This window comes from Ranitomeya imitator, chromosome 5 (genome assembly GCF_032444005.1).
Source record: "Ranitomeya imitator isolate aRanImi1 chromosome 5, aRanImi1.pri, whole genome shotgun sequence".
Lineage (NCBI taxonomy): Eukaryota > Metazoa > Chordata > Amphibia > Anura > Dendrobatidae > Ranitomeya > Ranitomeya imitator.
The window spans coordinates 456318798-456339527 of NC_091286.1; the positions used below are offsets into that span (position 1 = coordinate 456318798).

Sequence of the window (20730 nt, forward strand, 5' to 3'; positions counted from 1 at the left end):
CTTATTCATGGGGTTACTTGGTTTCCAGAAGTGCGTACACAGGTGGCAAAGGAGGAGAGCAGAAGGGCACTCCCTTTATTGCAAATCCTGTCACTTGGTATAAGGAGTGGAGAGGACGTGAGAATCCAAAAAAGTAGTAGAAGTTCAAAGGGGATGGCCGTTACATCCTTGATGGGCCTGTAGTATCCTGGAAAACATGCACAGGCAGCGTTCTCGTGTCCAGTAGGATATAGTGTGCTATGATCAGGGAAAATGGAGAATCTATGTGCTGCCAAAAGTAGAGTCGTATCAAGATTGCTGGGTCTGCGGTGCCAAGGAATAATGGCACATCCGTGCCAAGTACGGATTCTCACGTCCTCTCCACTCCTTATACCAAGTGACAGGATTTGCAATAAAGGGAGGGCCCTTCTGCTCTCCTCCTTTGCCACTTATGTACGCACTTCTGGAAACCAAGTAACCCCATGAATAAGACCATGGTGGGTCGAAACGTTGGGTGGTTTCGTTGTACACGTACTACTCTGTGGCAACTTTTTTTGTTATGGCAATACATTGTTTGAACACTTTTGCATCATATCAAGTCTGAGTGTGCGGTATTTTTTGGTATTTGGATATCCATCCTAACGCTGAGGATGACCATCCACCCGAAGAATGCAGTATATGATGGAATTTAACATTTGTCATAGGAATTGTGCTCTTCTAAAAAATGTGGTCTTGGTAAGTGGTGGTCTTTTGGACAGATTTCATTATACTCTCAAGTAATTATAGTGGGGAATATATTTGCAATGCAGGAATATAATCATGAGAACCATAACGTCGTTTATGAAATGTCTATGGCCTTACAGGCTACCTTCATGGATTTTACAGAATATTCTTAAAAAAATGGGGGTAACCTCCTAATCGTTCCCAAAAATTTTAATGATATCAATCTGCTACCTCAAAAGAAAACTCAATAAACAAATGATCACCCCGAATAAAAACATTGAGTTAGGAAGAGTATGCTTTCTATGCATGTTGTCGGATCTTTTCAATAATTAGCTAAAAATGACATTACAATAATCCAGAGAAAATTGCGCCTCCTTGTTGTCTTTATCCAAGATAATTTCTGCTTTTATAAATACAGTATCTAAATAATAACTGTATATTAAATACAAAATGATGTGTAAACCCCTTTGGAGACATCTAAGGTTTAATTCCCTTGTGTCTTCAGTGTCCAGGCAAAAACTGTCATCTTTCCAAAGGATGCTCGCAAGCCCTCAGCAGCACATTTACACAAATGTGTAAATGATGCCGCAAATGAAATTAATAACAATTACCTACAAAATGGATAAGCTGGCATTGAACGCACAGTACAGGGCAATCAGTGTTAGATGCCTACAGCTATTATAGGGTTTGCCAATGCCACAAGGGAAAAGAAAAAGAAAAACACTTGGCTGAGAAGACCATGTAATAATACTATGTTTCCTCTTGCCTATGGTGACATCTGCTGGAAAAAATATGAATTTCCTTCTTTCTTTTTGTTTTTTTTTTTTTTGCTCTATTAATCTAAATCCATACAAAAAAATGCTTTCTAACAAATTATCATTTTGTCTACTATTTAAAAAATGAATTTTCCATCTAAAAGTAATGCAAGCTGAATATCCGCTATATCCAGAAGCATGCAGATGGACAATAACCGCAGCTTACATCATTGGTGACTAATACTAAGAAGTCCAGGTAGCACTCCGAAAAAGGGCTACACATGATATGTTATTATGCTACGTTATTCTGCACGTGGACGTCAACTGGAACATTTATTACTCCAATGGTTGGACCTCTGTAGTACTTGAAACCTTCCTTGTCTCTTCAGTTAGTTTTCTGCAGACCTAACATGACCTAGAACATAGTATATAAAACACACACTACAGCAGAATATAGGAGTCAGTAACTAATGGAAAATTATTATACTCCAATTTCGAAGAAAAATATTTCGTAAAAAATATATACTGTATGCAATACCAACTACGTAAAAAACGCCAATTAAACTGAGTCTATAAATGGCGGTATGACATTGAAATTATTACTTGCTGCAATTTTTAGGTATTGCCCCAAGTAAGGTCACACCTCATCCGGCTAGTATGTTCAGCAGGACTGTTTGACAAGGACCTGTCGATATTTAACGGTTTGTCTACACAGGTCAACGTGACTGTGATTTTACATCACTTGTTTTATTACAGTTGTGCAGAAAATCATCACGTCTACTACACTTTGAGACCAGGTCTAGATGTGGACTGGTCAAATGCTTTCTGGAAGTACACGCTTTTCGCATATGTTTATCTGGACAAGTCCATAGGTGCTTTTGAGGATTTAACGCACAACACAGACAAAAATATAATTACAAAAGGATGTTTTCACATTGAAGATCTTTTTCCCCTGGTGTCACAGTGGAAAATATAATCTCAAAAACTCCAATAAAATGGTATACCTCTAGTAAATGCAATTTAGAAATACCTGAAAGCTGCGTCAGATGACAAAAAAGTCTCAAAACACATCATGCATGCGGGATTTCATCATTCTACATTCATATAACATGTGGACACTTTAGTTTGAGATATCTAAAATAAAATTAAAAAATCTCCAAAATGTAAAAGGCGTCAAAATGACCAACATGAACCCAGGGTTAAGGGGCTTATAATAGGTTGGATTCACCTGGCTGCTTGGAGGCTTCTTCTTTGTGGCCATTTAAATAGATCAAAGACACCTCCAGTGATACTGGAATAATTAGATAGCAAATTGTGAACTGGGGAGATTGTAATACTGATATTCTATTGTCCTCGTCACCTGAGGTCCAAGAATTCTCATTTAAAAATACAAGCAAGAGACTTTCTGCCAATTTTCTATCAGGATTCATAGAAAATACAATACATCAGTCATATAATATCTCATTGTACTATTACTTCTCATAAAAAATACTAATTGGGTAATTAATGAATGGGCAATACATGACCCTGGTTGGTAATAAACCAACGTTAGGACAAGTGATTTTAACACTATTTCCATTATTTTGGTAATTGATCTTGTGATTTGACACCTTGTTGATGTATGCACGTTACGCATGATCTAATTTTATTACATACACTACTATAAAACTGTGAACGATCCGTGCAGATATTTGTCCGATCATGTTGTTTCTGATTCTGATATCCTCTTTTCTGTCTCTAATTAATAAGAGATACAACGTGACCCTGTTAATTTAAAAATATATAAAGCAGGGACAGATTTTTCCAATCATATAGTGTGGATTAGAAAAATATCCTACTTTGAAAAATAATAAAATACCAATAAAAATATAAAAGGATTGATTTTGTTTAAATCAGTGAGTTAGTTGTATTTTTATTTTAGATTCTTATTGTATTTTCTTAGTTGCTATGTTTCTGAATATTTGGATTAGTTACATCTAATGTATAGAGCTGACGTGGCTATATATCAGCTTCTATAGACTTGTATATAGACTTGTATATCATAATGTATAAAATCTGTGAAATAATCATGCAATGAGTAGTAAGCACGTATATATTCAATGAGAATTGGAAAATTAATGTAGCAATTATTATATCGGATTAAGCAGAATATCTTGTTTATTAACAGTATCAAGGGGTTGGAAAATCATATACGTCATCTACTTTAGATTTAAAAAAATATACAAAATATCTAAAAAATGCTACAGTGCCGGATAAATAATGCAAATAATTGAACTGTTTAGAATGTAATTTGCGCTGTTTCCAGTTTGGCAACTCAATCACCCATGAAAAAATCAAGGCTAAAAATGCACGCAGTACCTGGTGTGACCAAAGCCCTCAGAATTAAATGATCAACACTAGGATTAATCTGTTAAATAAAGCAGATGTGTCTGGCACCCTGCCACAAGTGTTGTTTGAGACTGCTGTCATTAGGAGGCAGCAAATGGCTCTCAAATGAAAAGAAATCCTATTTAGCAGTATCTACCCGATCTCCGTATTTTCTGCTCGATTTCTTAGCATCTGTATGGCTTTTATTTCCTGACATATTACCCCTCAATAAGAACAAATATATATTTTGTATACAGTTTACACTCCGTTTTGTTTTTATTTTGTGTTTTAATAATATTGTAGAGAAATAAAAAAAAAAAAATGGCCAAAATCAAAAAAAAAAAAACAGGACATAAAAACAAACCGTGAATGGTATAATTGAACAATATATCAGCTAAATATATATTTTCTAGAAATGTAAAATAGGATATAATGATTACAGTATAATTTACGCTTCCAGAAATATAGTTCATAATAACACGGTTTTCTATTTTTTAAATCATAGTATAAAGCAAAATAAAAAGAAAAGTTGAGATTTACATGAGTAGTTGTTCTTTATCATGAGATATTGTGATTATTTGTGGCTAATTCCATGAATTACATCTTTCATTCTGACGAAGGCTTAGCTCACAGTTATCATTTTAATTCTGCAAAGACGTCTTTCTGGCAATTGTGCTGCAGGATACCCGCAGTGTTCCCCATAAACACATCCCAGTGTATCTACAGGCCCCGGATGACACATCATTAACCCCTTCTGCCTCCATAATCTGCCTTCACATCTTTCTTAGTGTGCTTTACTGTGCGTTCTGTAACCGCGCAGGCTGAATGCTGATTTGCAGCAGAACGCATATAGTTAGCTAAATGAATCACATCTCTTTACTAGAAAGAATCAAGCATGCTGAAAACTTACAGAGAGGGGGGGGGGTACCAAAAGGTGTCCACGGTAATCCATCTTCCAATCATGGCAATCGATTGGTGGAAATGGCGCAGGTGGAAAATTTGTGTCACCGTGTTTTCGTCCCTTGTTATTGGAGGCTAAAAAATGAATAAAAATGGCTATGAGAAAATAAAAAATGTGAATGATGGCAAGCTACAGTAAACTTTCGACAGCGTAGGTATAAAATCCAAGTGAGACAGGAAAAAGTTCAGGATGTCAGTATGATACGTGAATTGTAGCACATCCATAGATTTTGCCAACTCTCTATATTCCATCATTCATGTTACGAGCACATGAGGTAGTTCATCCCGAACACCCTGAGCAAGGCCTGGCTTTCAAATGTGTTTCTGTCTCTACACACAAGCTGCTTTCATCGCGTGTAAGAGTCCCACCAAGGCCCAGCTTTAAAAGCTACCAATTCTTTTATCTTTAGCCCGGCTCACAAAAGAAGGGTATTTTGTAAATTACCAGCTCGTTCAGATCAACAAAAGGTACTTTCATAGAAAGCCCCATTTGATTTTTCTCAAATTTGATTACAAGGATGGAAAAAAAAGGAGAGGAAGTCAAAAAGAAAAACCCCAGATGGCTTTTTCATTCATCACACTGAATGAGCTTTATCTGTGCCTTTTCAAACTGGAGCTGTGGAGAAGCATTTCTGTTGGCTTATAAAACTTGACAAAAATTATTGGTTTGCCATCTCTCATGTAACTGCCATTGGGAACTGGATGAAAAGACTTGGGATCGCCTGCTTGGATCAAAATAATAGAGATTAGGTATTTCATTATAAATTACAGTGGGATATAGAGGAGGCTGTCATATTAATAGCAACCTGCATGGCTGTCAATAGAAGCTATTCTGCTAGCGAGAGGACCCGGAGGGAATGACTGTTGAACTAGTACATTGGGCCTCATCGATTTTCTATCACCTACAGTAGGCAAAAAAAAAGGTGACATTATGAAGTGGGGATTTCTTACGGGAATGCCCAAGGACTTGTCTTTCTTGGCACCTGACATGCTGCACAAACAGTATTGGAAAAATAAAATATAAGTTAAGCTTATTGACTCATGAGAGTTATTGCTATAATACACAATTTAATCGGCAATAACTTAGACATGGATGACAAAGAGTTTACGATGTGGTCTTCAGGTCAAAATCCAACAAAACTGCAACTCAGAAGTTAAGTATATTGCATAATACTAGCTGAAGAGCCCGGCGTTGCCTGGGCATAGTAAATATCTGTGGTTAGTTATAGCACGTCACTTCTCTTATTTTCCCATCACTCCTCTCATTTTCCCAATCACATCTTTAATTTTCCCCCTCACATCTCTCATTTTCTCCCTCACACCTCTCATTTTCTCCCTCACTCCTCATTCCCGCCTAACACTTGTCATTTCGACCTCACATCTGTCATTTTCCGATCACTACACTATTTTCCCTCACTCCTCTCATTTTGCACTCACACCTTTTCATTTTCACCTCACACCTCTCATTTTCACCTCAGTATATACATGTTTGTCATCTCCCTTATATATAGTATACACCTGTATGTCATCTCCTGTATATAGTATATACCTGTATGTCATCTCCCCTGTATATAGTATATATCTGCTGTGTGTCATCTCCCCTGTATATAGTATATACCTGTATGTCATCTCCTCCTATATATAGTAAATACCTGTATGTCATCTCCTCCTATATATAGTATATACCTGTATGTCCTCTCCTCCTATATATAGTATATACCTGTATGTCATCTCCTTCTATATATAGTATATACCTGTATGTCATCTCCTCCTGTATAAAATATATACCTGTGTGTCATCTCCCCTGTATATAGTATATATCTGTGTGCCATCTCCTCCAGTATATAGTATATACCTGTATGTCATCTTCTATATATAGCATATACCTGTATGTCATCTCCTCCTGTATATAGTATATACCTGTAGGTAATCTGCTCCTGTATATAGTATATACCTGTGTGTCATCTCCTCCTGTATATAGTATATACCTGTATGTCATCTCCTCCTGTATATAGTATGTACCTGTATGTCATCTCCTCCTCTATATAGTATATACCTGTGTGTCATCTCTCCTGTATATAGTATATGTCTGTGTGTCATCTCCCCTGTATATAGTATATACCTGTGTGATCTCCTGTATTAGACCTCGTTAACACGTTATTTGCTCAGTATTTTTACCTCAGTATTTGTAAGATAAATTGGCAGCCTGATAAATCCCCAGCCAACAGGAAGCCCTCCCCCTGGCAGTATATATTAGCTCACACATACACATAATAGACAGGTCATGTGACTGACAGCTGCTGTATTTCCTATATGGTACATTTGTTGCTCTTGTAGTTTGTCTGCTTATTAATCAGATTTTTATTTTTGAAGGCTAATACCAGACTTGTGTGTGTTTTAGGGCGAGTTTCGTCTGTCAAGTTGTGCGTGTTGAGTTGTGTGTGGCGACATGCATGTAGCGACTTTTGTGAGATGAGTTTTGTGTGGCAACATGCGTGTAGCAACTTTTTGTGTGTCGAGTTGCACGTGACAGGTTAGTGTAGCAAGTTGTGTGCAGCAAGTTTTGCGCATGGCGAGTTTTGCACGTGGTGAGTTTTATGTCTGGTGCCTTTTGAGTATGTGCAAGTTTTGTGTGAGGCAACTTTTGCATGTGTTGCAAATTTTGAGCATGTGGCAATTTTTCCGCGTGTGCAAGTTTTGCGTGTGGCGAGTTTTCCATGAGGTGAGTTTTGCACTTGTGGCGAGTTTTGCGTGAGCCTAGTTTTTGCATGTGGCGAGTTTTGCGCGTGGTGAGTTTTGAGCGGCGACTTTTGTGTTTCGACTTTTATGTGGCGAGGTTGGTGTATGTGTGGTGAAATGTGTGCTGAGGGTGGTATATGTGTTCAAGCACATGGTAGTGTGTGGCGCATTTTGTGTGTGTTCATATCCCCATGTGTGGTGAGTATCTCATGTCGGGGCACCACCGTAGCAACTGATCGGTATATACTCTTTGGCGCCATCGCTCTCATTCTTTAAGTCCCCCTTGTTCACATCTGGCAGCTGTCAATTTGCCTCCAACACTTTTCCTTTCACTTTTCCCCATTATGTAGATAGGGGAAAAATAGTTTGGTGGATTGGAAAGCGCGGGGTTAAAATTTCACCTCACAACATAGCCTATGACGCTCTCAGGGTCCAGACGTGTGACTGTGCAAAATTTTGTTGCTGTAGCTGCGACGCTTCCAACACTTTTCCTTTCACCTTTTTCCCCATTATGTAGATAGGGGCAAAATTGTTTGGTGAATTGGAAAGCGCAGGGTTAAAATTTCACCTCACAACATAGCCTATGACGCTCTCAGGGTCCAGACGTGTGACTGTGCAAAATTTTGTGGCTGTAGCTGCAACTCCTCCAACACTTTTCATTTCACTTTTTCCCCATTATGTAGATAGGGGCAAAATTGTTTGGTGAATTGGAAAGCGCGGGGTTAAAATTTCACCTCACAACGTAGCCTATGACGCTCTCAGGGTCCAGACGTGTGACTGTGCAAAATTTTGTTTCTGTAGCTGCGACGCCTCCAACACTTTTCCTTTCACTTTTTTCTCCATTATGTAGATAGGGGCAAAATTGTTTGGTGAATTGGAACGCGCGGGATTAAAATTTCGCCTCACAACGTAGCCTATGACGCTCTCGGGGTCCAGACGTGTGACTGTGCAAAATTTTGTGGCTGTAGCTTCGACGCCTCCAACACTTTTCCTTTCACCTTTTTCCCCATTATGTAGATTGGGGCAAAATTGTTTGGTGAATTGGAAAGCGCGGGGTTAAAATTTCACCTCACAACGTAGCCTATGACGCTCTCAGGGTCCAGACGTGTGACTGTGCAAAATTTTGTTTCTGTAGCTGCGACGCCTCCAACACTTTTCCTTTCACTTTTTTCCCAATTATGTAGATAGGGGCAAAATTGTTTGGTGAATTGGAACGCGCAAGGTTAAAATTTCGCCTCACAACGTAGCCTATGACGCTCTCGGGGTCCAGACGTGTGACTGTGCAAAATTTTGTGGCTGTAGCTGCGACGGTGCAGATGCCAATCCCGGACATACACACACACACATACACACACACATACACACATTCAGCTTTATATAGTAGACTAGCTGAAGAGCCCGGCGTTGCCTGGGCATAGTAAATATCTGTGGTTAGTTATAGCACCTCACTTCTCTTATTTTCCCATCACGCCTCTCATTTTCCCAACCACATCTTTCATTTTCCCCCTCACATCTCTCATTTTCTCCCTCACTCCTCTCATTCCCCCCCTAACACTTGTCATTTCGACCTCACATCTGTCATTTTCCGATCACTCCACTATTTTCCCTCACTCCTCTCATTTTGCACTCACACCTTTTCATTTTCACCTCACACCTTCATTTTCACCTCAGTATATACATGTTTGTCATCTCCCTTATATATATTATACACCTGTATGTCATCTCCTGTATATAGTACATACCTTTATGTCATCTCCCCTGTATATAGTATATACCTGTATGTCATCTCCTCCTATATATAGTATATACCTGTATGTCATCTCCTTCTATATTTAGTATATACCTGTATGTCATCTCCTCCTGTATATAGTATATACCTGTGTGTCTTCTCCCCTGTATATAGTATATACCTGTATGTCATCTCCTTCTATATTTAGTATATACCTGTATGTCATCTCCTCCTGTATATAGTATATACCTGTGTGTCTTCTCCCCTGTATATTGTATATATCTGTGTGTCATCTCCTCCTGTATATAGTATATACCTGTGTGTCTTCTCCCCTGTATATAGTATATACCTGTATGTCATCTCCTCCTCTATATAGTATATACCTGTATGTCATCTACTCCTGTATATAGTATGTACCTGTATGTCATCTCTTCCTCTATATAGTAACATAGCCTATGATGCTCTCGGGGTCCAGTCATGTGACTGTGCAAAATTTTGTGGCTGTAGCTGCGACCCCTCCAACACTTTTCCTTTCACTTTTTTCCCCATTATGTAGATAGGGGCAAAATTGTTTGGTGAATTGGAACGCGCGGGGTTAAAATTTCGCCTCACAATATAGCCTATGACGCTCTCGGGGTCCAGACGTGTGACTGTGCAAAATTTTGTGGCTGTAGCTGCGACGGTGCAGATGCCAATCCCGGACATACACACACACACACATACACACACACACACATACACACATTCAGCTTTATATAGTAGATATATATATACATATATACAGTATATATATAGAAAACAACTCTTAATCTGCTTTTATATGTATTTAATACATGTTCACTTATAATTGATACATTTTGTATAAGCAAATTGTCTCTTCAGATAGGAAGAGGACTAGAACTCTAGTGCCACCTATTGGAAGTAGCAATCCTAACAGTCAATGTCGACCCTTTAATGAGCCTTGTCACATGACTTAGGATTAAAGCCAAACCAGAATCTCAATTTGCAGACACTGTGTCTCAGGGTACTGCCCTTCATCAGTGCAAAGTAGAGATCTGGTTTGGCTGATTGAGAGGAGTCTGACCGGGATACATGAAGTATCGTTTCTCCTTGCGGAGAGTGGCATGTCAAGGTGAGGGGACTTAAAGCCGATTTTCTTTCTGCTAAAAGAGGCAATCCGAACAAACATCTGAAGCGCGTTAACTTTACATATAACTAATATAAAAACAATTCATGAACTTTGACAAGTAAAATTAAAGGGGGACCTTATCAAGTCTACTGGCGCATGCCTCTTAACCCCTTCTCGACCCATGACGCCACGTAGGCGTCATGAAAGTCGGTGCCAATCCGACCCATGATGACTATGTGGCGTCATGGAAAGATCGTGTCCCTGCAGATCGGGTGAAAGGGTTAACTCCAATTTCACCTGATCTGCAGGGACAGGGGGAGTGGTACTTTAGCCCGGGGGGGTGGCTTCACCCCCCCCCCCTGTGGCTACGATCGCTCTGATTGGCTGTTGAAAGTGAAACTGCCAATCAGAGCGATTTGTAATATTTCACCTAAAAAACTGGTGAAATATTACAATCCAGCCATGGCCGATGCTGCAATATCATCGGCCATGGCTGGAAACACTGGTGTACCCCCCCACCGCCACTGATCTCTTCCCCGGTCCTCCGTTCTGTGGTCCGCTCCCCTCCACCGTCCTGTCTGCTCCCCTGTCCTCCTGCCCGCTCCCCACATTATACACACTATACACAGCCAAAAAATAAGTACACCGGCCTCCAATGACCAAACTTGGAGCACGCAGATATATGAGGCCTTTTTCAGTGAATTTAAAACACCAAAAAAAAAAGGGGCACAAGGGTAGCACACACAACTATGCTACGTATTCCTGACAAACTATCACTTTTCAACAGGCCTCAGTCTGACAGAGCTGACTGTATAATTTTTTTTGGGGGGTGGGGAATTTGTGATTTTTAAAAAAAAAAAAAAAGGTATGTAGACAGTAAATAAGCTGCAACAGGCAGTTATGGAGCTTTGGGAAGGATGCAGAGGGACCAGGCCTTGCATTGATGTGGATATGCTGTGCCCCACCTACCTAGTGCTGCAATATCGGGACCCGCGAATTAGCCCTATAAAGGACTTTTGGTTTCTGAGGAGTTGTGAATGTAAGAGTTGCAGATCTGCACTAAAGGTACCTTCACACTGAACGATATCGCTAGCGATCCGTGACGTTGCAGCGTCCTGGCTAGCGATATCGTTGTGTTTGACACGCAGCAGCGATCAGGATCCTGCTGTGCCATCGTTGGTCGGCACAGAAAGTCCAGAACTTTATTTCGTCGCTGGACACCCGCAGACATCGCTGAATCGGCGTGTGCGACGCCGATTCAGCGATGTCTTCACTGGTAACCAGGGTAAACATCGGGTTACTAAGCGCAGGGCCGCGCTTAGTAACCCGATGTTTACCCTCGTTACCAGTGTAAATGTAAAAAAAAAAAAAACACTACGTACTTACATTCTGGTGTCTGTCCTCTCTGGCGCTGTGCTCTGCTCTGCTCTGCTCTGCTTTCCGGCTGGCGCTTAGTGCAGAGAAGCAGAGCGCCGGAGAGGACAGACACCGAAATGTGAGTATGTAGTGGTTTTTTTTTTTTTTACGTTTACGCTGGTAACCAGGGTAAACATCGGGTTACTAAGCGCGGCCCTGCGCTTAGTAACCCGATGTTTACCCTGGTTACCAGGGGACTTCGCATAGTTGGTCGCTGGAGAGCTGTCTGTGTGACAGCTCTCCAGCGACCACACAGCGACGCTGCAGCGATCGGAATCGTTGTCTAGATCGCTGCAGCGTCGCTTAATGTGACGGTACCTTTACTCTAAAACCACGATTCTGACCCTATCTCTCCCTACTCTCGCTGAAACAGGAACAGAATGCGGTGAGCAGGGCGGAGCCAGGTCTCTTATACTCGGGATGATGCTGTACGGCCCAACATTAAAGTTGGTGATATCTTATCACAACAGAAAGGCTCTTTACCAGGTCATACACACTGACCTATCATTCCAGATAAAGTCAAAAGTTGCTCTGAGGAAAGTCCTGAAAGGACCGAAAACGTTCAGCAATTGACAAATTTCTCTGGATGTGAAATAAAAACTTTAGAAAATATTATAAAACTTTTCAGTGCCAAGTTTTTCTATGAATTTGCCATTGAGGGTCGGATACCCTACTTGATCACCTATACCTTTTTTCAGAGTGCTGTGTATATATTCTATATACTGTATTGTCCTCTTCTTGCAGTCACGCTGCGGCTCCGGCACAGGCGTACTTTGACTGCCCTGTTGACAGGGGTGAACCTAGCCTCTCTGCTGCCTGAGGCAAACAGCAAAATGGCGCCCGCCCCTTCCGTAGTAAAATCAGTACAAATAAATCTGGTTTACTCTTTACTAGCCTAACCTGACGCACATGGAAAATACATACACTTTTAAATAGGAATATATTTGAAACATCGATCCTTACACTTCTTCAGGGTCTAAATGCCGCCTGAGGTGAAGTGAACAACTTGCTTCATTTTAAATGTTGCCTTGGCCGGGGAGCAGTACTTACTGTAGAGCTTCTTCCCCGGCAGGCGTCCGTGTCTTCCAGATGCGGCACACAGTTGCCACACGTATTACACACACGGACACGAATATCTCCAGTACCTTTTTTCCGGTTCCGGAAATATCAGGATGTGTGTAACCAGCCTAAAGCCACATTCACACGTTCAGTATTTGGTCAGAATTTTAACTCAGTATTTGTAAGCCAAATCGGGAGTGGGTGAGAGATCCAGAAGTGGTGACGTGTTTCTTTATACTTTTCCTCTGATTGTTAACTCTCCTGGTTTTGGCTTACAAATACTGAGGTAACATACTGAACATGTGACCGTGGCCTGATAGCGTGTTTCTGTTACTTCTGACTTCCCGCAAACAGCTGGAGCTGGAACGGACCGCGACGCCCATCTGACCCGTAACGGACCGGGACCGCCCCTGGGTGAGTATAATATAACCTTTATTTCTCATCTTTCAGGTTACATCGGGGGCTTATCTACAGCATTACAGAATGCATTACAGAATGACCTAGATAAGCCCCTGATGCCGGTGGCCGCAGCTCATATACGATTTTTGGGGTGGCAGACGCCCTTTAAAAAGGTACTACTGGCCTCTCAGATCCTCAATATTAATCTGACCTGATAGCAAAATGACTATAGTTGTCCATAGGATATGTCCTCCACTTGCCCAAGTAAGTCCCAATAACATGTATGGGTATAACATCCTTTTCTTATAAGCACCACTTATTTGTACCATATAAATGAGATCATGTATATACTATTCATCCTATGGGCAACTGTAGTCATTTTGCTATCAAGTCAGATTAATATTGAGGATCTGAGAGGCCAGTAGTACCCCCGCCCCTTTTTCTGTTCGTTAGTTATAGGGAAAGGAAGAACAGAGAGAGAAAGAAAGGCGAGAGAGAGAAAGAAAGAAAGAAAGAAATAGAGAAAGAAAGAAGGAGAGAAGGAAAGGAGAGAGAAAGAAAGAACAGAGAGAGAAAGAAGGAGGGGGGAGAAAACAGAGAAAGAAAGAGGGGAAAGAAAGAACAGAGAGAAAGAAAGAAAGAGAGAAAGAGAAAGAAAAAGAAAGAAGGGAAAGAAAGAACAGAGAGAAAGAAAGAAAGAAAGAAAGAAAGAAAGAAAGAAAGAAAGAAAGAAAGAAAGAAAGAAAGAAAGAAAGAGAAAGAAAGAACAGAGAGAGAGAAAGAAAGAAGGGTAAAGAAAGAAAGAACAGAGAGAGGCAAAGAAAGAGGGGAAGAACAGAGAGAGAGAAAGAAAGAGGGGATAGAAAGAACAGAGAGAGAAAGAAAGAACAGAGAGAAAGAAAGAAAGAAAGAGAAAAAGAAAGAAAGACAGAAAGAAAGAAAGAAAGAAAGAAAGAAAGAAAGAAAGAGAAAGAAAGAAAGAAAGAAAGAAAGAAAGAAAGACAGAGATAAAGAAAGAAAGAAAGAAAGAAAGAACAGAGAGAGAAAGAGAAAGAAAGAGGGGAAAGAAAGAGGGGAATGAAAGAAAGAACAGAGAGAGAGAGAAAGAGGGGAAAGAAAGGAGAGAGAGAGAGAAAGAAAGAGGGTAAAGAAAGAAAGAACAGAGAGAAACAAAGAAAGAGGGGAAGAACAGAGAGAGAGAAAGAAAGCGGGGAAAGAAAGGAGAGAGAGAGAAAGAAAGAGGGTAAAGAACGAACAGAGAGAGAGAGAAAGAAAGAGGGTAAAGAAAGAAAGAACTGAGAGAGACAAAGAAAGAGGGGAAGAACAGAGAGAGAGAGAGAGAGAGAGGGGATAGATAGAAAGAAAGAAAGAAAGAAAGAAAGAACAGAGAGAGAAAGAAAGAACAGAGAGAAAGAAAGAAAGAAAGAAAGAAAGAAAGAAAGAAAGAAAGAAAGATAGAAAGAACAGAGAGAAAGAGAAAGAAAGAGGGGAAAGAAAGAGGGGAATGAAAGAAAGAACAGAGAGAGAGAGAAAGAGGGCAAAGAAAGGAGAGAGAGAAAGAAAGAGGGTAAAGAAAGAAAGAACACAGAGAGACAAAGAAAGAGGGGAAGAACAGAGAGAGAGAAAGAAACAAGGGATAGATAGAAAGAACAGAGAGAAATAAAGAACAGAGAGAAAGAAAGAAAGAAAGAAAGAAAGAAAGAAAGAAAGAAAGAAAGGAAGAGAAGGAAAGAAAGAAAGAAAGAAAGAAAACAGAGAAAAAAAGAGAGGAAAGAGAAAAAAAGATTAGAGAGGGAAATAAAAAACACAGAGAAAGAAAGAATAGAGAGAAAGAAAAAAAATTTAGAGAGGGAAAGATAGAATTGAGAGAGAATGAAAAAAGATTAGAGAGGGAAAGAAAGAACAGAGAGAGAGAGAGAGAAAGAAAGAGAGAGAGAAAGAAAGATTCTATAAAGATACTATAGCGGCCTGGCTCCCATTGTAATGCCCACCTGAGCATCCCGCTGCAGGACATATCATGATCTGCTCACATGGCCGGCATCCCCGATTCCAAGGTGATCTCGCTGATCGCACTGTCGGAGGAGGACACGGTGATGGATCTGAAGCATTCCCTAAAGTGCCTCCATGGTTCCGTCACAATCTCCTCCCGAAATTACATAATTTCCGGTCAGCTTCCAGCACGTCACTTCTGGTGGAACATCACGTGTGAGTTTTAAAGTGCTCCTCGGGGCTCCGCCGTGTACTCCTGTGTCCACAGGAAAAGTAAGCTCCAGGCCGGGACAGCCTCTCAAAATCGGGACTGTCCCGCTGGCTCCAGGACAGTTGGGAGGTATGAAATTTGCTCCCCACCATACACTGACATCATACACTAATGGCTCCACACACCTCATACACACACGGTTCCGCTTTGTATGCCTCTTACACACACGGCGCCGCTCCATACACCTCACGCACACACACGGCTCCACTCAGTACACACATGGCTCCACTCCGAAAGCCTTGTACACATGCGGCTCTGCTCTGTACACCTTGTACACACGCGGCCACGCTACGTACATCTGCACACATGGCTCCACTCCGTAAACCTTGTACACATGCGGCTCTGATCCATACACCTCGTACTCATTCTGCTCTGCTCCGTACACCTCGTACACACACAGCTCCACTCCGTACAACAAGTACACTTATGGCTCCGCTCCATACACCAAGTATACACACGGCTCCACTCCGTACACCTTGCACACACGTGGCTCCGTTCCGCACAAATCGTACACACACACGGCTCCACTCCGTACACCAAGTACACACACGGCTCCACTCCATACACCTCGTACACACACGGCTCCACTCCGTACACCAAGTACACACACGGCTCCACTCCATACACCTCGTACACACATGGCTCCACTCCATACACCAAGTACACACACGGCTCCACTCCGTACACCAAGTACACACACAGCTCTGATCCACACACCTCGCACACACATGGCTCCGCTCCGTACACCTCGTACACACGGCTCCACTCCATTCACCAAGTACACACACGCCTCTGCTCCATACATCTCGTTCACACACAGCTCCACTCTGTACACCAAGTACACACACGGCTCTGCTCCATGTACCTTGTACACACGCGTCTCTGCTTTGCACAAATCGTACACACATGGCTCCACTCCGTACACCTCGTACACACATGGCTCTGCTCCATACACCTTGTACACACACACGGCTCCGCTCCGTACACCACATACACACACGGCTCCGCTCCATACACCTCGTACACACACGGCTCCACTCCGTACATCAAGTACACACACGGCTCCACTCCATACACCTCGTACACACACGGCTCCACTCCATTCACCAAGTACGCACACGGCTCTGCTCCATACACCTCATACACACACAGCTCCTCTCTGTATACCAAGTACACACTCGGCTCTGCTCCATGTATCTTGTACACACGCGTCTCTGCTTCGCACACATCGTACACACATGGCTCCGCTCCGTACACCTCGTACACACACGGCTCCACTCCCTACACCTTGTACAAACACACAGCTCCACTCTGTACACCATATACACAAACGGCTCTGCTCCATACACCTCGTACACACACGGCTCTACTCCGTACACCAAGTACACACACAGCTCCACTCCATACACCTCGTAAACACACGGCTCCACTCTGTACACCAAGTACACACACGGCTCTGCTCCATACACCTTGTACACACATGGCTCCGCTCCTTACACCAAGTACACACACGGCTCCGCTCCACACACCTCGTACACACATGGCTCCGCTCCGTACACCTACGTCTCCACTCCATACACCAAGTACACACGGCTCCGCTCCATACACCAAGTACTCACACGACTCTGCTCCATACACCAAGTACACACGCGTCTCTGCTCTGCACAAATCATACACACATGGCTCCACTCCGTACACCTCGTACAAACACGGCTCTGCACCGTACACACCCGGCTCTGCTCTGCCCACCTCGTACACACATGGCTCCGCTCTGTATACCTTGTACACACACGGCTCTGCTACATCCACCCTGCAATCCCCTCCTGACCCCACACATCAACTTCCCCTCATCCAGCACCATGATAATCACCACAGCAGAGTCCTGCATACACAAGGACCCTAACCATGTGACTGCTGACTCCTCCCCTCCTGTGACCTCATCACAGGTCCTGTGTGCACAGAGCTGCTATCCATGAGCAACCCGAGGAGATGCATGGAGAAGAGCAACTTCAGCGTCAGGACCTGTGATGATGTCACGTGAGTTGGGGAGGGCTGGATGAGGAGATCTAGGACGGAGCCCTGAATAGACTCAATAGCGTAGCGTAGTAACTGAACCTGCGTCTCCGACGCAAATCCAGTTACTACACCGACAGAATCTGCCGCCCCCTCTCTTCAGGGATGGCAGTGCCGCCTGAGCCAAAGAGCTCAACTCACCTCATGGTAGCGGCGACACTGCCTGTTGAGGGCAGAGCAAAGTACTGAAGTGCGCAGGCGCCGGGAAAGGTCAGAGAGGCCCGGCACCTGCGCACTGCAGTACTTTGCTCTGCCCTCAATAGGGCAGACAAAGTATGCTGGAGTCGCAGCGTGAATATAAGAAGAGGATGTCATTCTAAGAAGATGGGAGGCCCCGGACCGGACCGCGACGCCCATTGTACCGGGACTGCCCCTGGGTGAGTATAATCTAACCTCTTTTTCTCATCTTTCAGGATACATTGGGGGCTTATCTACAGCATTCCAGAATGCTGTAGATAAGCCCTGATGCTGGTGGGCTTAGCTCACCTTCGATTTTGGAGATGACAGGTTCCCTTTAACCACAAAAATCTTAATGACAAATAAATTGCTTAGTAAGTTAACTTTCAACATTTTATTAGTGGGAATTTCTGATAACAGAAAAAAAAACAAATTAAAGGCAACCTTTTAGCAGGTTTGTAAGCAGTAACCTACAGTGTGAGGTTGGCACCATTATACTGACTAAAATAATACCTTGGGTGATGAAATCCGTCTTCTGGTTGTTTAATCTTTATTTTCAGTTAATGAGATTCTTGTGCTTTGGGACAGGCTTGTGGGGGGGTCTTTATGTGGTTCTCTGCTTACATCTGTATGACTTATGACAGGTCATTTATCCCTCAGTGACCTGCCCCCTATTCCAAATACCGATTATTATATGTATTGAAATAAAAAATCACATTCAGTGGGCGGGCACCAGCGGCGTCTGCACTACAGCATGATCGCATCTATTATATGCATTCAATTGCTTTATTTATTCATATACATTTATTCTGAGAACAAAAAATCTTTCTCTTTGGGGAGGGTGCAGTGACATCCATCCCAGCTCCTTACATTCAACCAGGTAAAACATCTAATATTTATTACATTACCTTTAGTTGGGTAGGTCTGTGGAAATACATTATACAGACCTCATTAGGCCCCATGGGATAGTGCAATGTCTATATAACTAGATAGTATTCATACTATACATATATTAGGGAGATTAGATACACCCATAGATATTATTTCTGCCAGTGTGTTCTACTTTCTGTGTGTGCATGTTTCATCTTTCCCCTCTCTCGTTGTTCTTGATTTTGTCCACTTTTGTACATTACATAACATTGGGATATTTGATTGTTTGGCTTTTGAGTTCTTTTTTGTTGTTATATTTCATAAGTAATTTATCTCATTATTATACTACTAGCTATTGAACCCGTTCTACGCCCGGGTGGCGAGCATTTACATTGGTATATGGTCTCCATCCTGGTATCTGTTGCTTCCATCCTGTGCCCTAATCTTGTCATATGCTGCTACCATCTTGCACCCCCATCCTGTCATGTGCAGCCCCATCTTGTTTTGTGCACCTCCATCTTGTCATGTGCTACTCTCTTTCTGAGCCCTCATCCTGTCATGTGCTCCCATCCTGCACCCCAATCCTGTCATGTGGTGCTCCCATCCTGCATCCCCATCCTGTCATGTGGTGCTCCTCATCCTGCACCCCCATGCTGTCATGTGCTGCTCCCATCCTGCGTCCCCATGCTGTCATGTGCTGCTCCCATCCTTTATAATAATAATCTTTATTTTTATATAGCGCTAACATATTCCGCAGCGCTTTACAGTTTTGCACACATTATCATCACTGTCCCCGATGGGGCTCACAATCTAAATTCCCTATCAGTATGTCTTTGGAATGTGGGAGGAAACCGGAGTGCCCGGAGGAAACCCACGCAAACACGGGGAGAACATACAAACTCTTTGCAGATGGTGTCCGAGGTGGGATTAGAACCCAGGACTCCAGCGCTGCAAGGCTGCAGTGCTATCCACTGAGCCACCGTGCTGCTGCACCATAATTCTGTATTGTGTGGCTCCCATCTTGTGCCCCCATCCTGTCATTTGCTGCTCTCATTCTGCACCCCCATCCTGTCATGTGCTACTCTCTTCCTGAGCCCTCATCCTGTCATATGTTCCCATCCTGTGCCCCCATCCTGTCATGTGCTGCTCCCATCCTGCGTCTCCATGCTGTCATGAGCTGCTCCCATCCTGCACCATAATTCTGTCATGTGCTATTCTCTTCCTGAGCCCTCATCCTGTCAAGTGTTCCCATCCTGCGCCCCCATCCTGTCATGTGCTGCTCCCATCCTGCGTCCCCATGCTGTCATGTGCTGCTCCCATCCGGCACCATAATTCTGTCATGTGTTGCTCCAATCCTGCGCCCCCATCCTGTCATGTGCTACTCTCTTCCTGAGCTCCCATTCTGTCATGTGGTGCCCCCATACTGCGCCCCATTCTGTCATGTGCTGCTGCCATTCTGTGCCGAATGCTGTCATGTGCTGCTCCCATCCTGCGCCTCTGTTCTGTCATGTGCCGCTCCCATCCTGCACCTCCGTTCTATCATGTGCCGCTCCCATCCTGCCCCCCATTCTGTCATGTGCTGCTACCATCCTGCGCCCCATGCTGTCATGTGCTACTGCCATCCTGCGCCCCCATGCTGTCATGTGCTGCTGCCATCCTGCACCTCTGTTCTGTCATGTATTGCTCCCATCCTGCCCCCCATTCTGTCATGTGCTACTGCCATCCTGCGCCCCCATGCTGTCATGTGCTGCTGCCATCCTGCACCTCTGTTCTGTCATGTATTGCTCCCATCCTGCGCCCCCATGCTGTCATGTGCTACTGCCATCCTGCGCCCCCATGCTGTCATGTGCTGGTCCCATGCTGCGCCCCCATGCTGTCATGTGAGGTTCCCATCCTGCACCCCATCCTGTCAAGTGCTGCTCCCATCCTGTCCCCCGTTCTGTCATGTGGTCTCCCATCCTGCGCCCCCATCCTGTCATGTGGTGCTCCCATCCTGCACCCCCTTACTATTATGTGCTGTTCCCATCCTGTGCCCCCATTTTGTCATGTGGTGCCCCATCCTGCACCCCCATGCTGTCATGTGCTGCTCTCATCC

General features: G+C 43.1%; 1 long non-coding RNA gene across 1 annotated transcript in view; it reads right to left on the reverse strand.

Moving 5' to 3' along the window:
- Window positions 1–1531: 1531 nt before the first annotated feature.
- LOC138638171 (uncharacterized) overlaps window positions 1532–20730 on the reverse strand; it is a 280719-nt gene continuing 261520 nt past the window's right edge. The window contains exon 3 of the long non-coding RNA XR_011312460.1: window positions 1532–4859. This is a non-coding gene — a long non-coding RNA (uncharacterized lncRNA). The remainder of the gene's footprint in view (window positions 4860–20730) is intronic.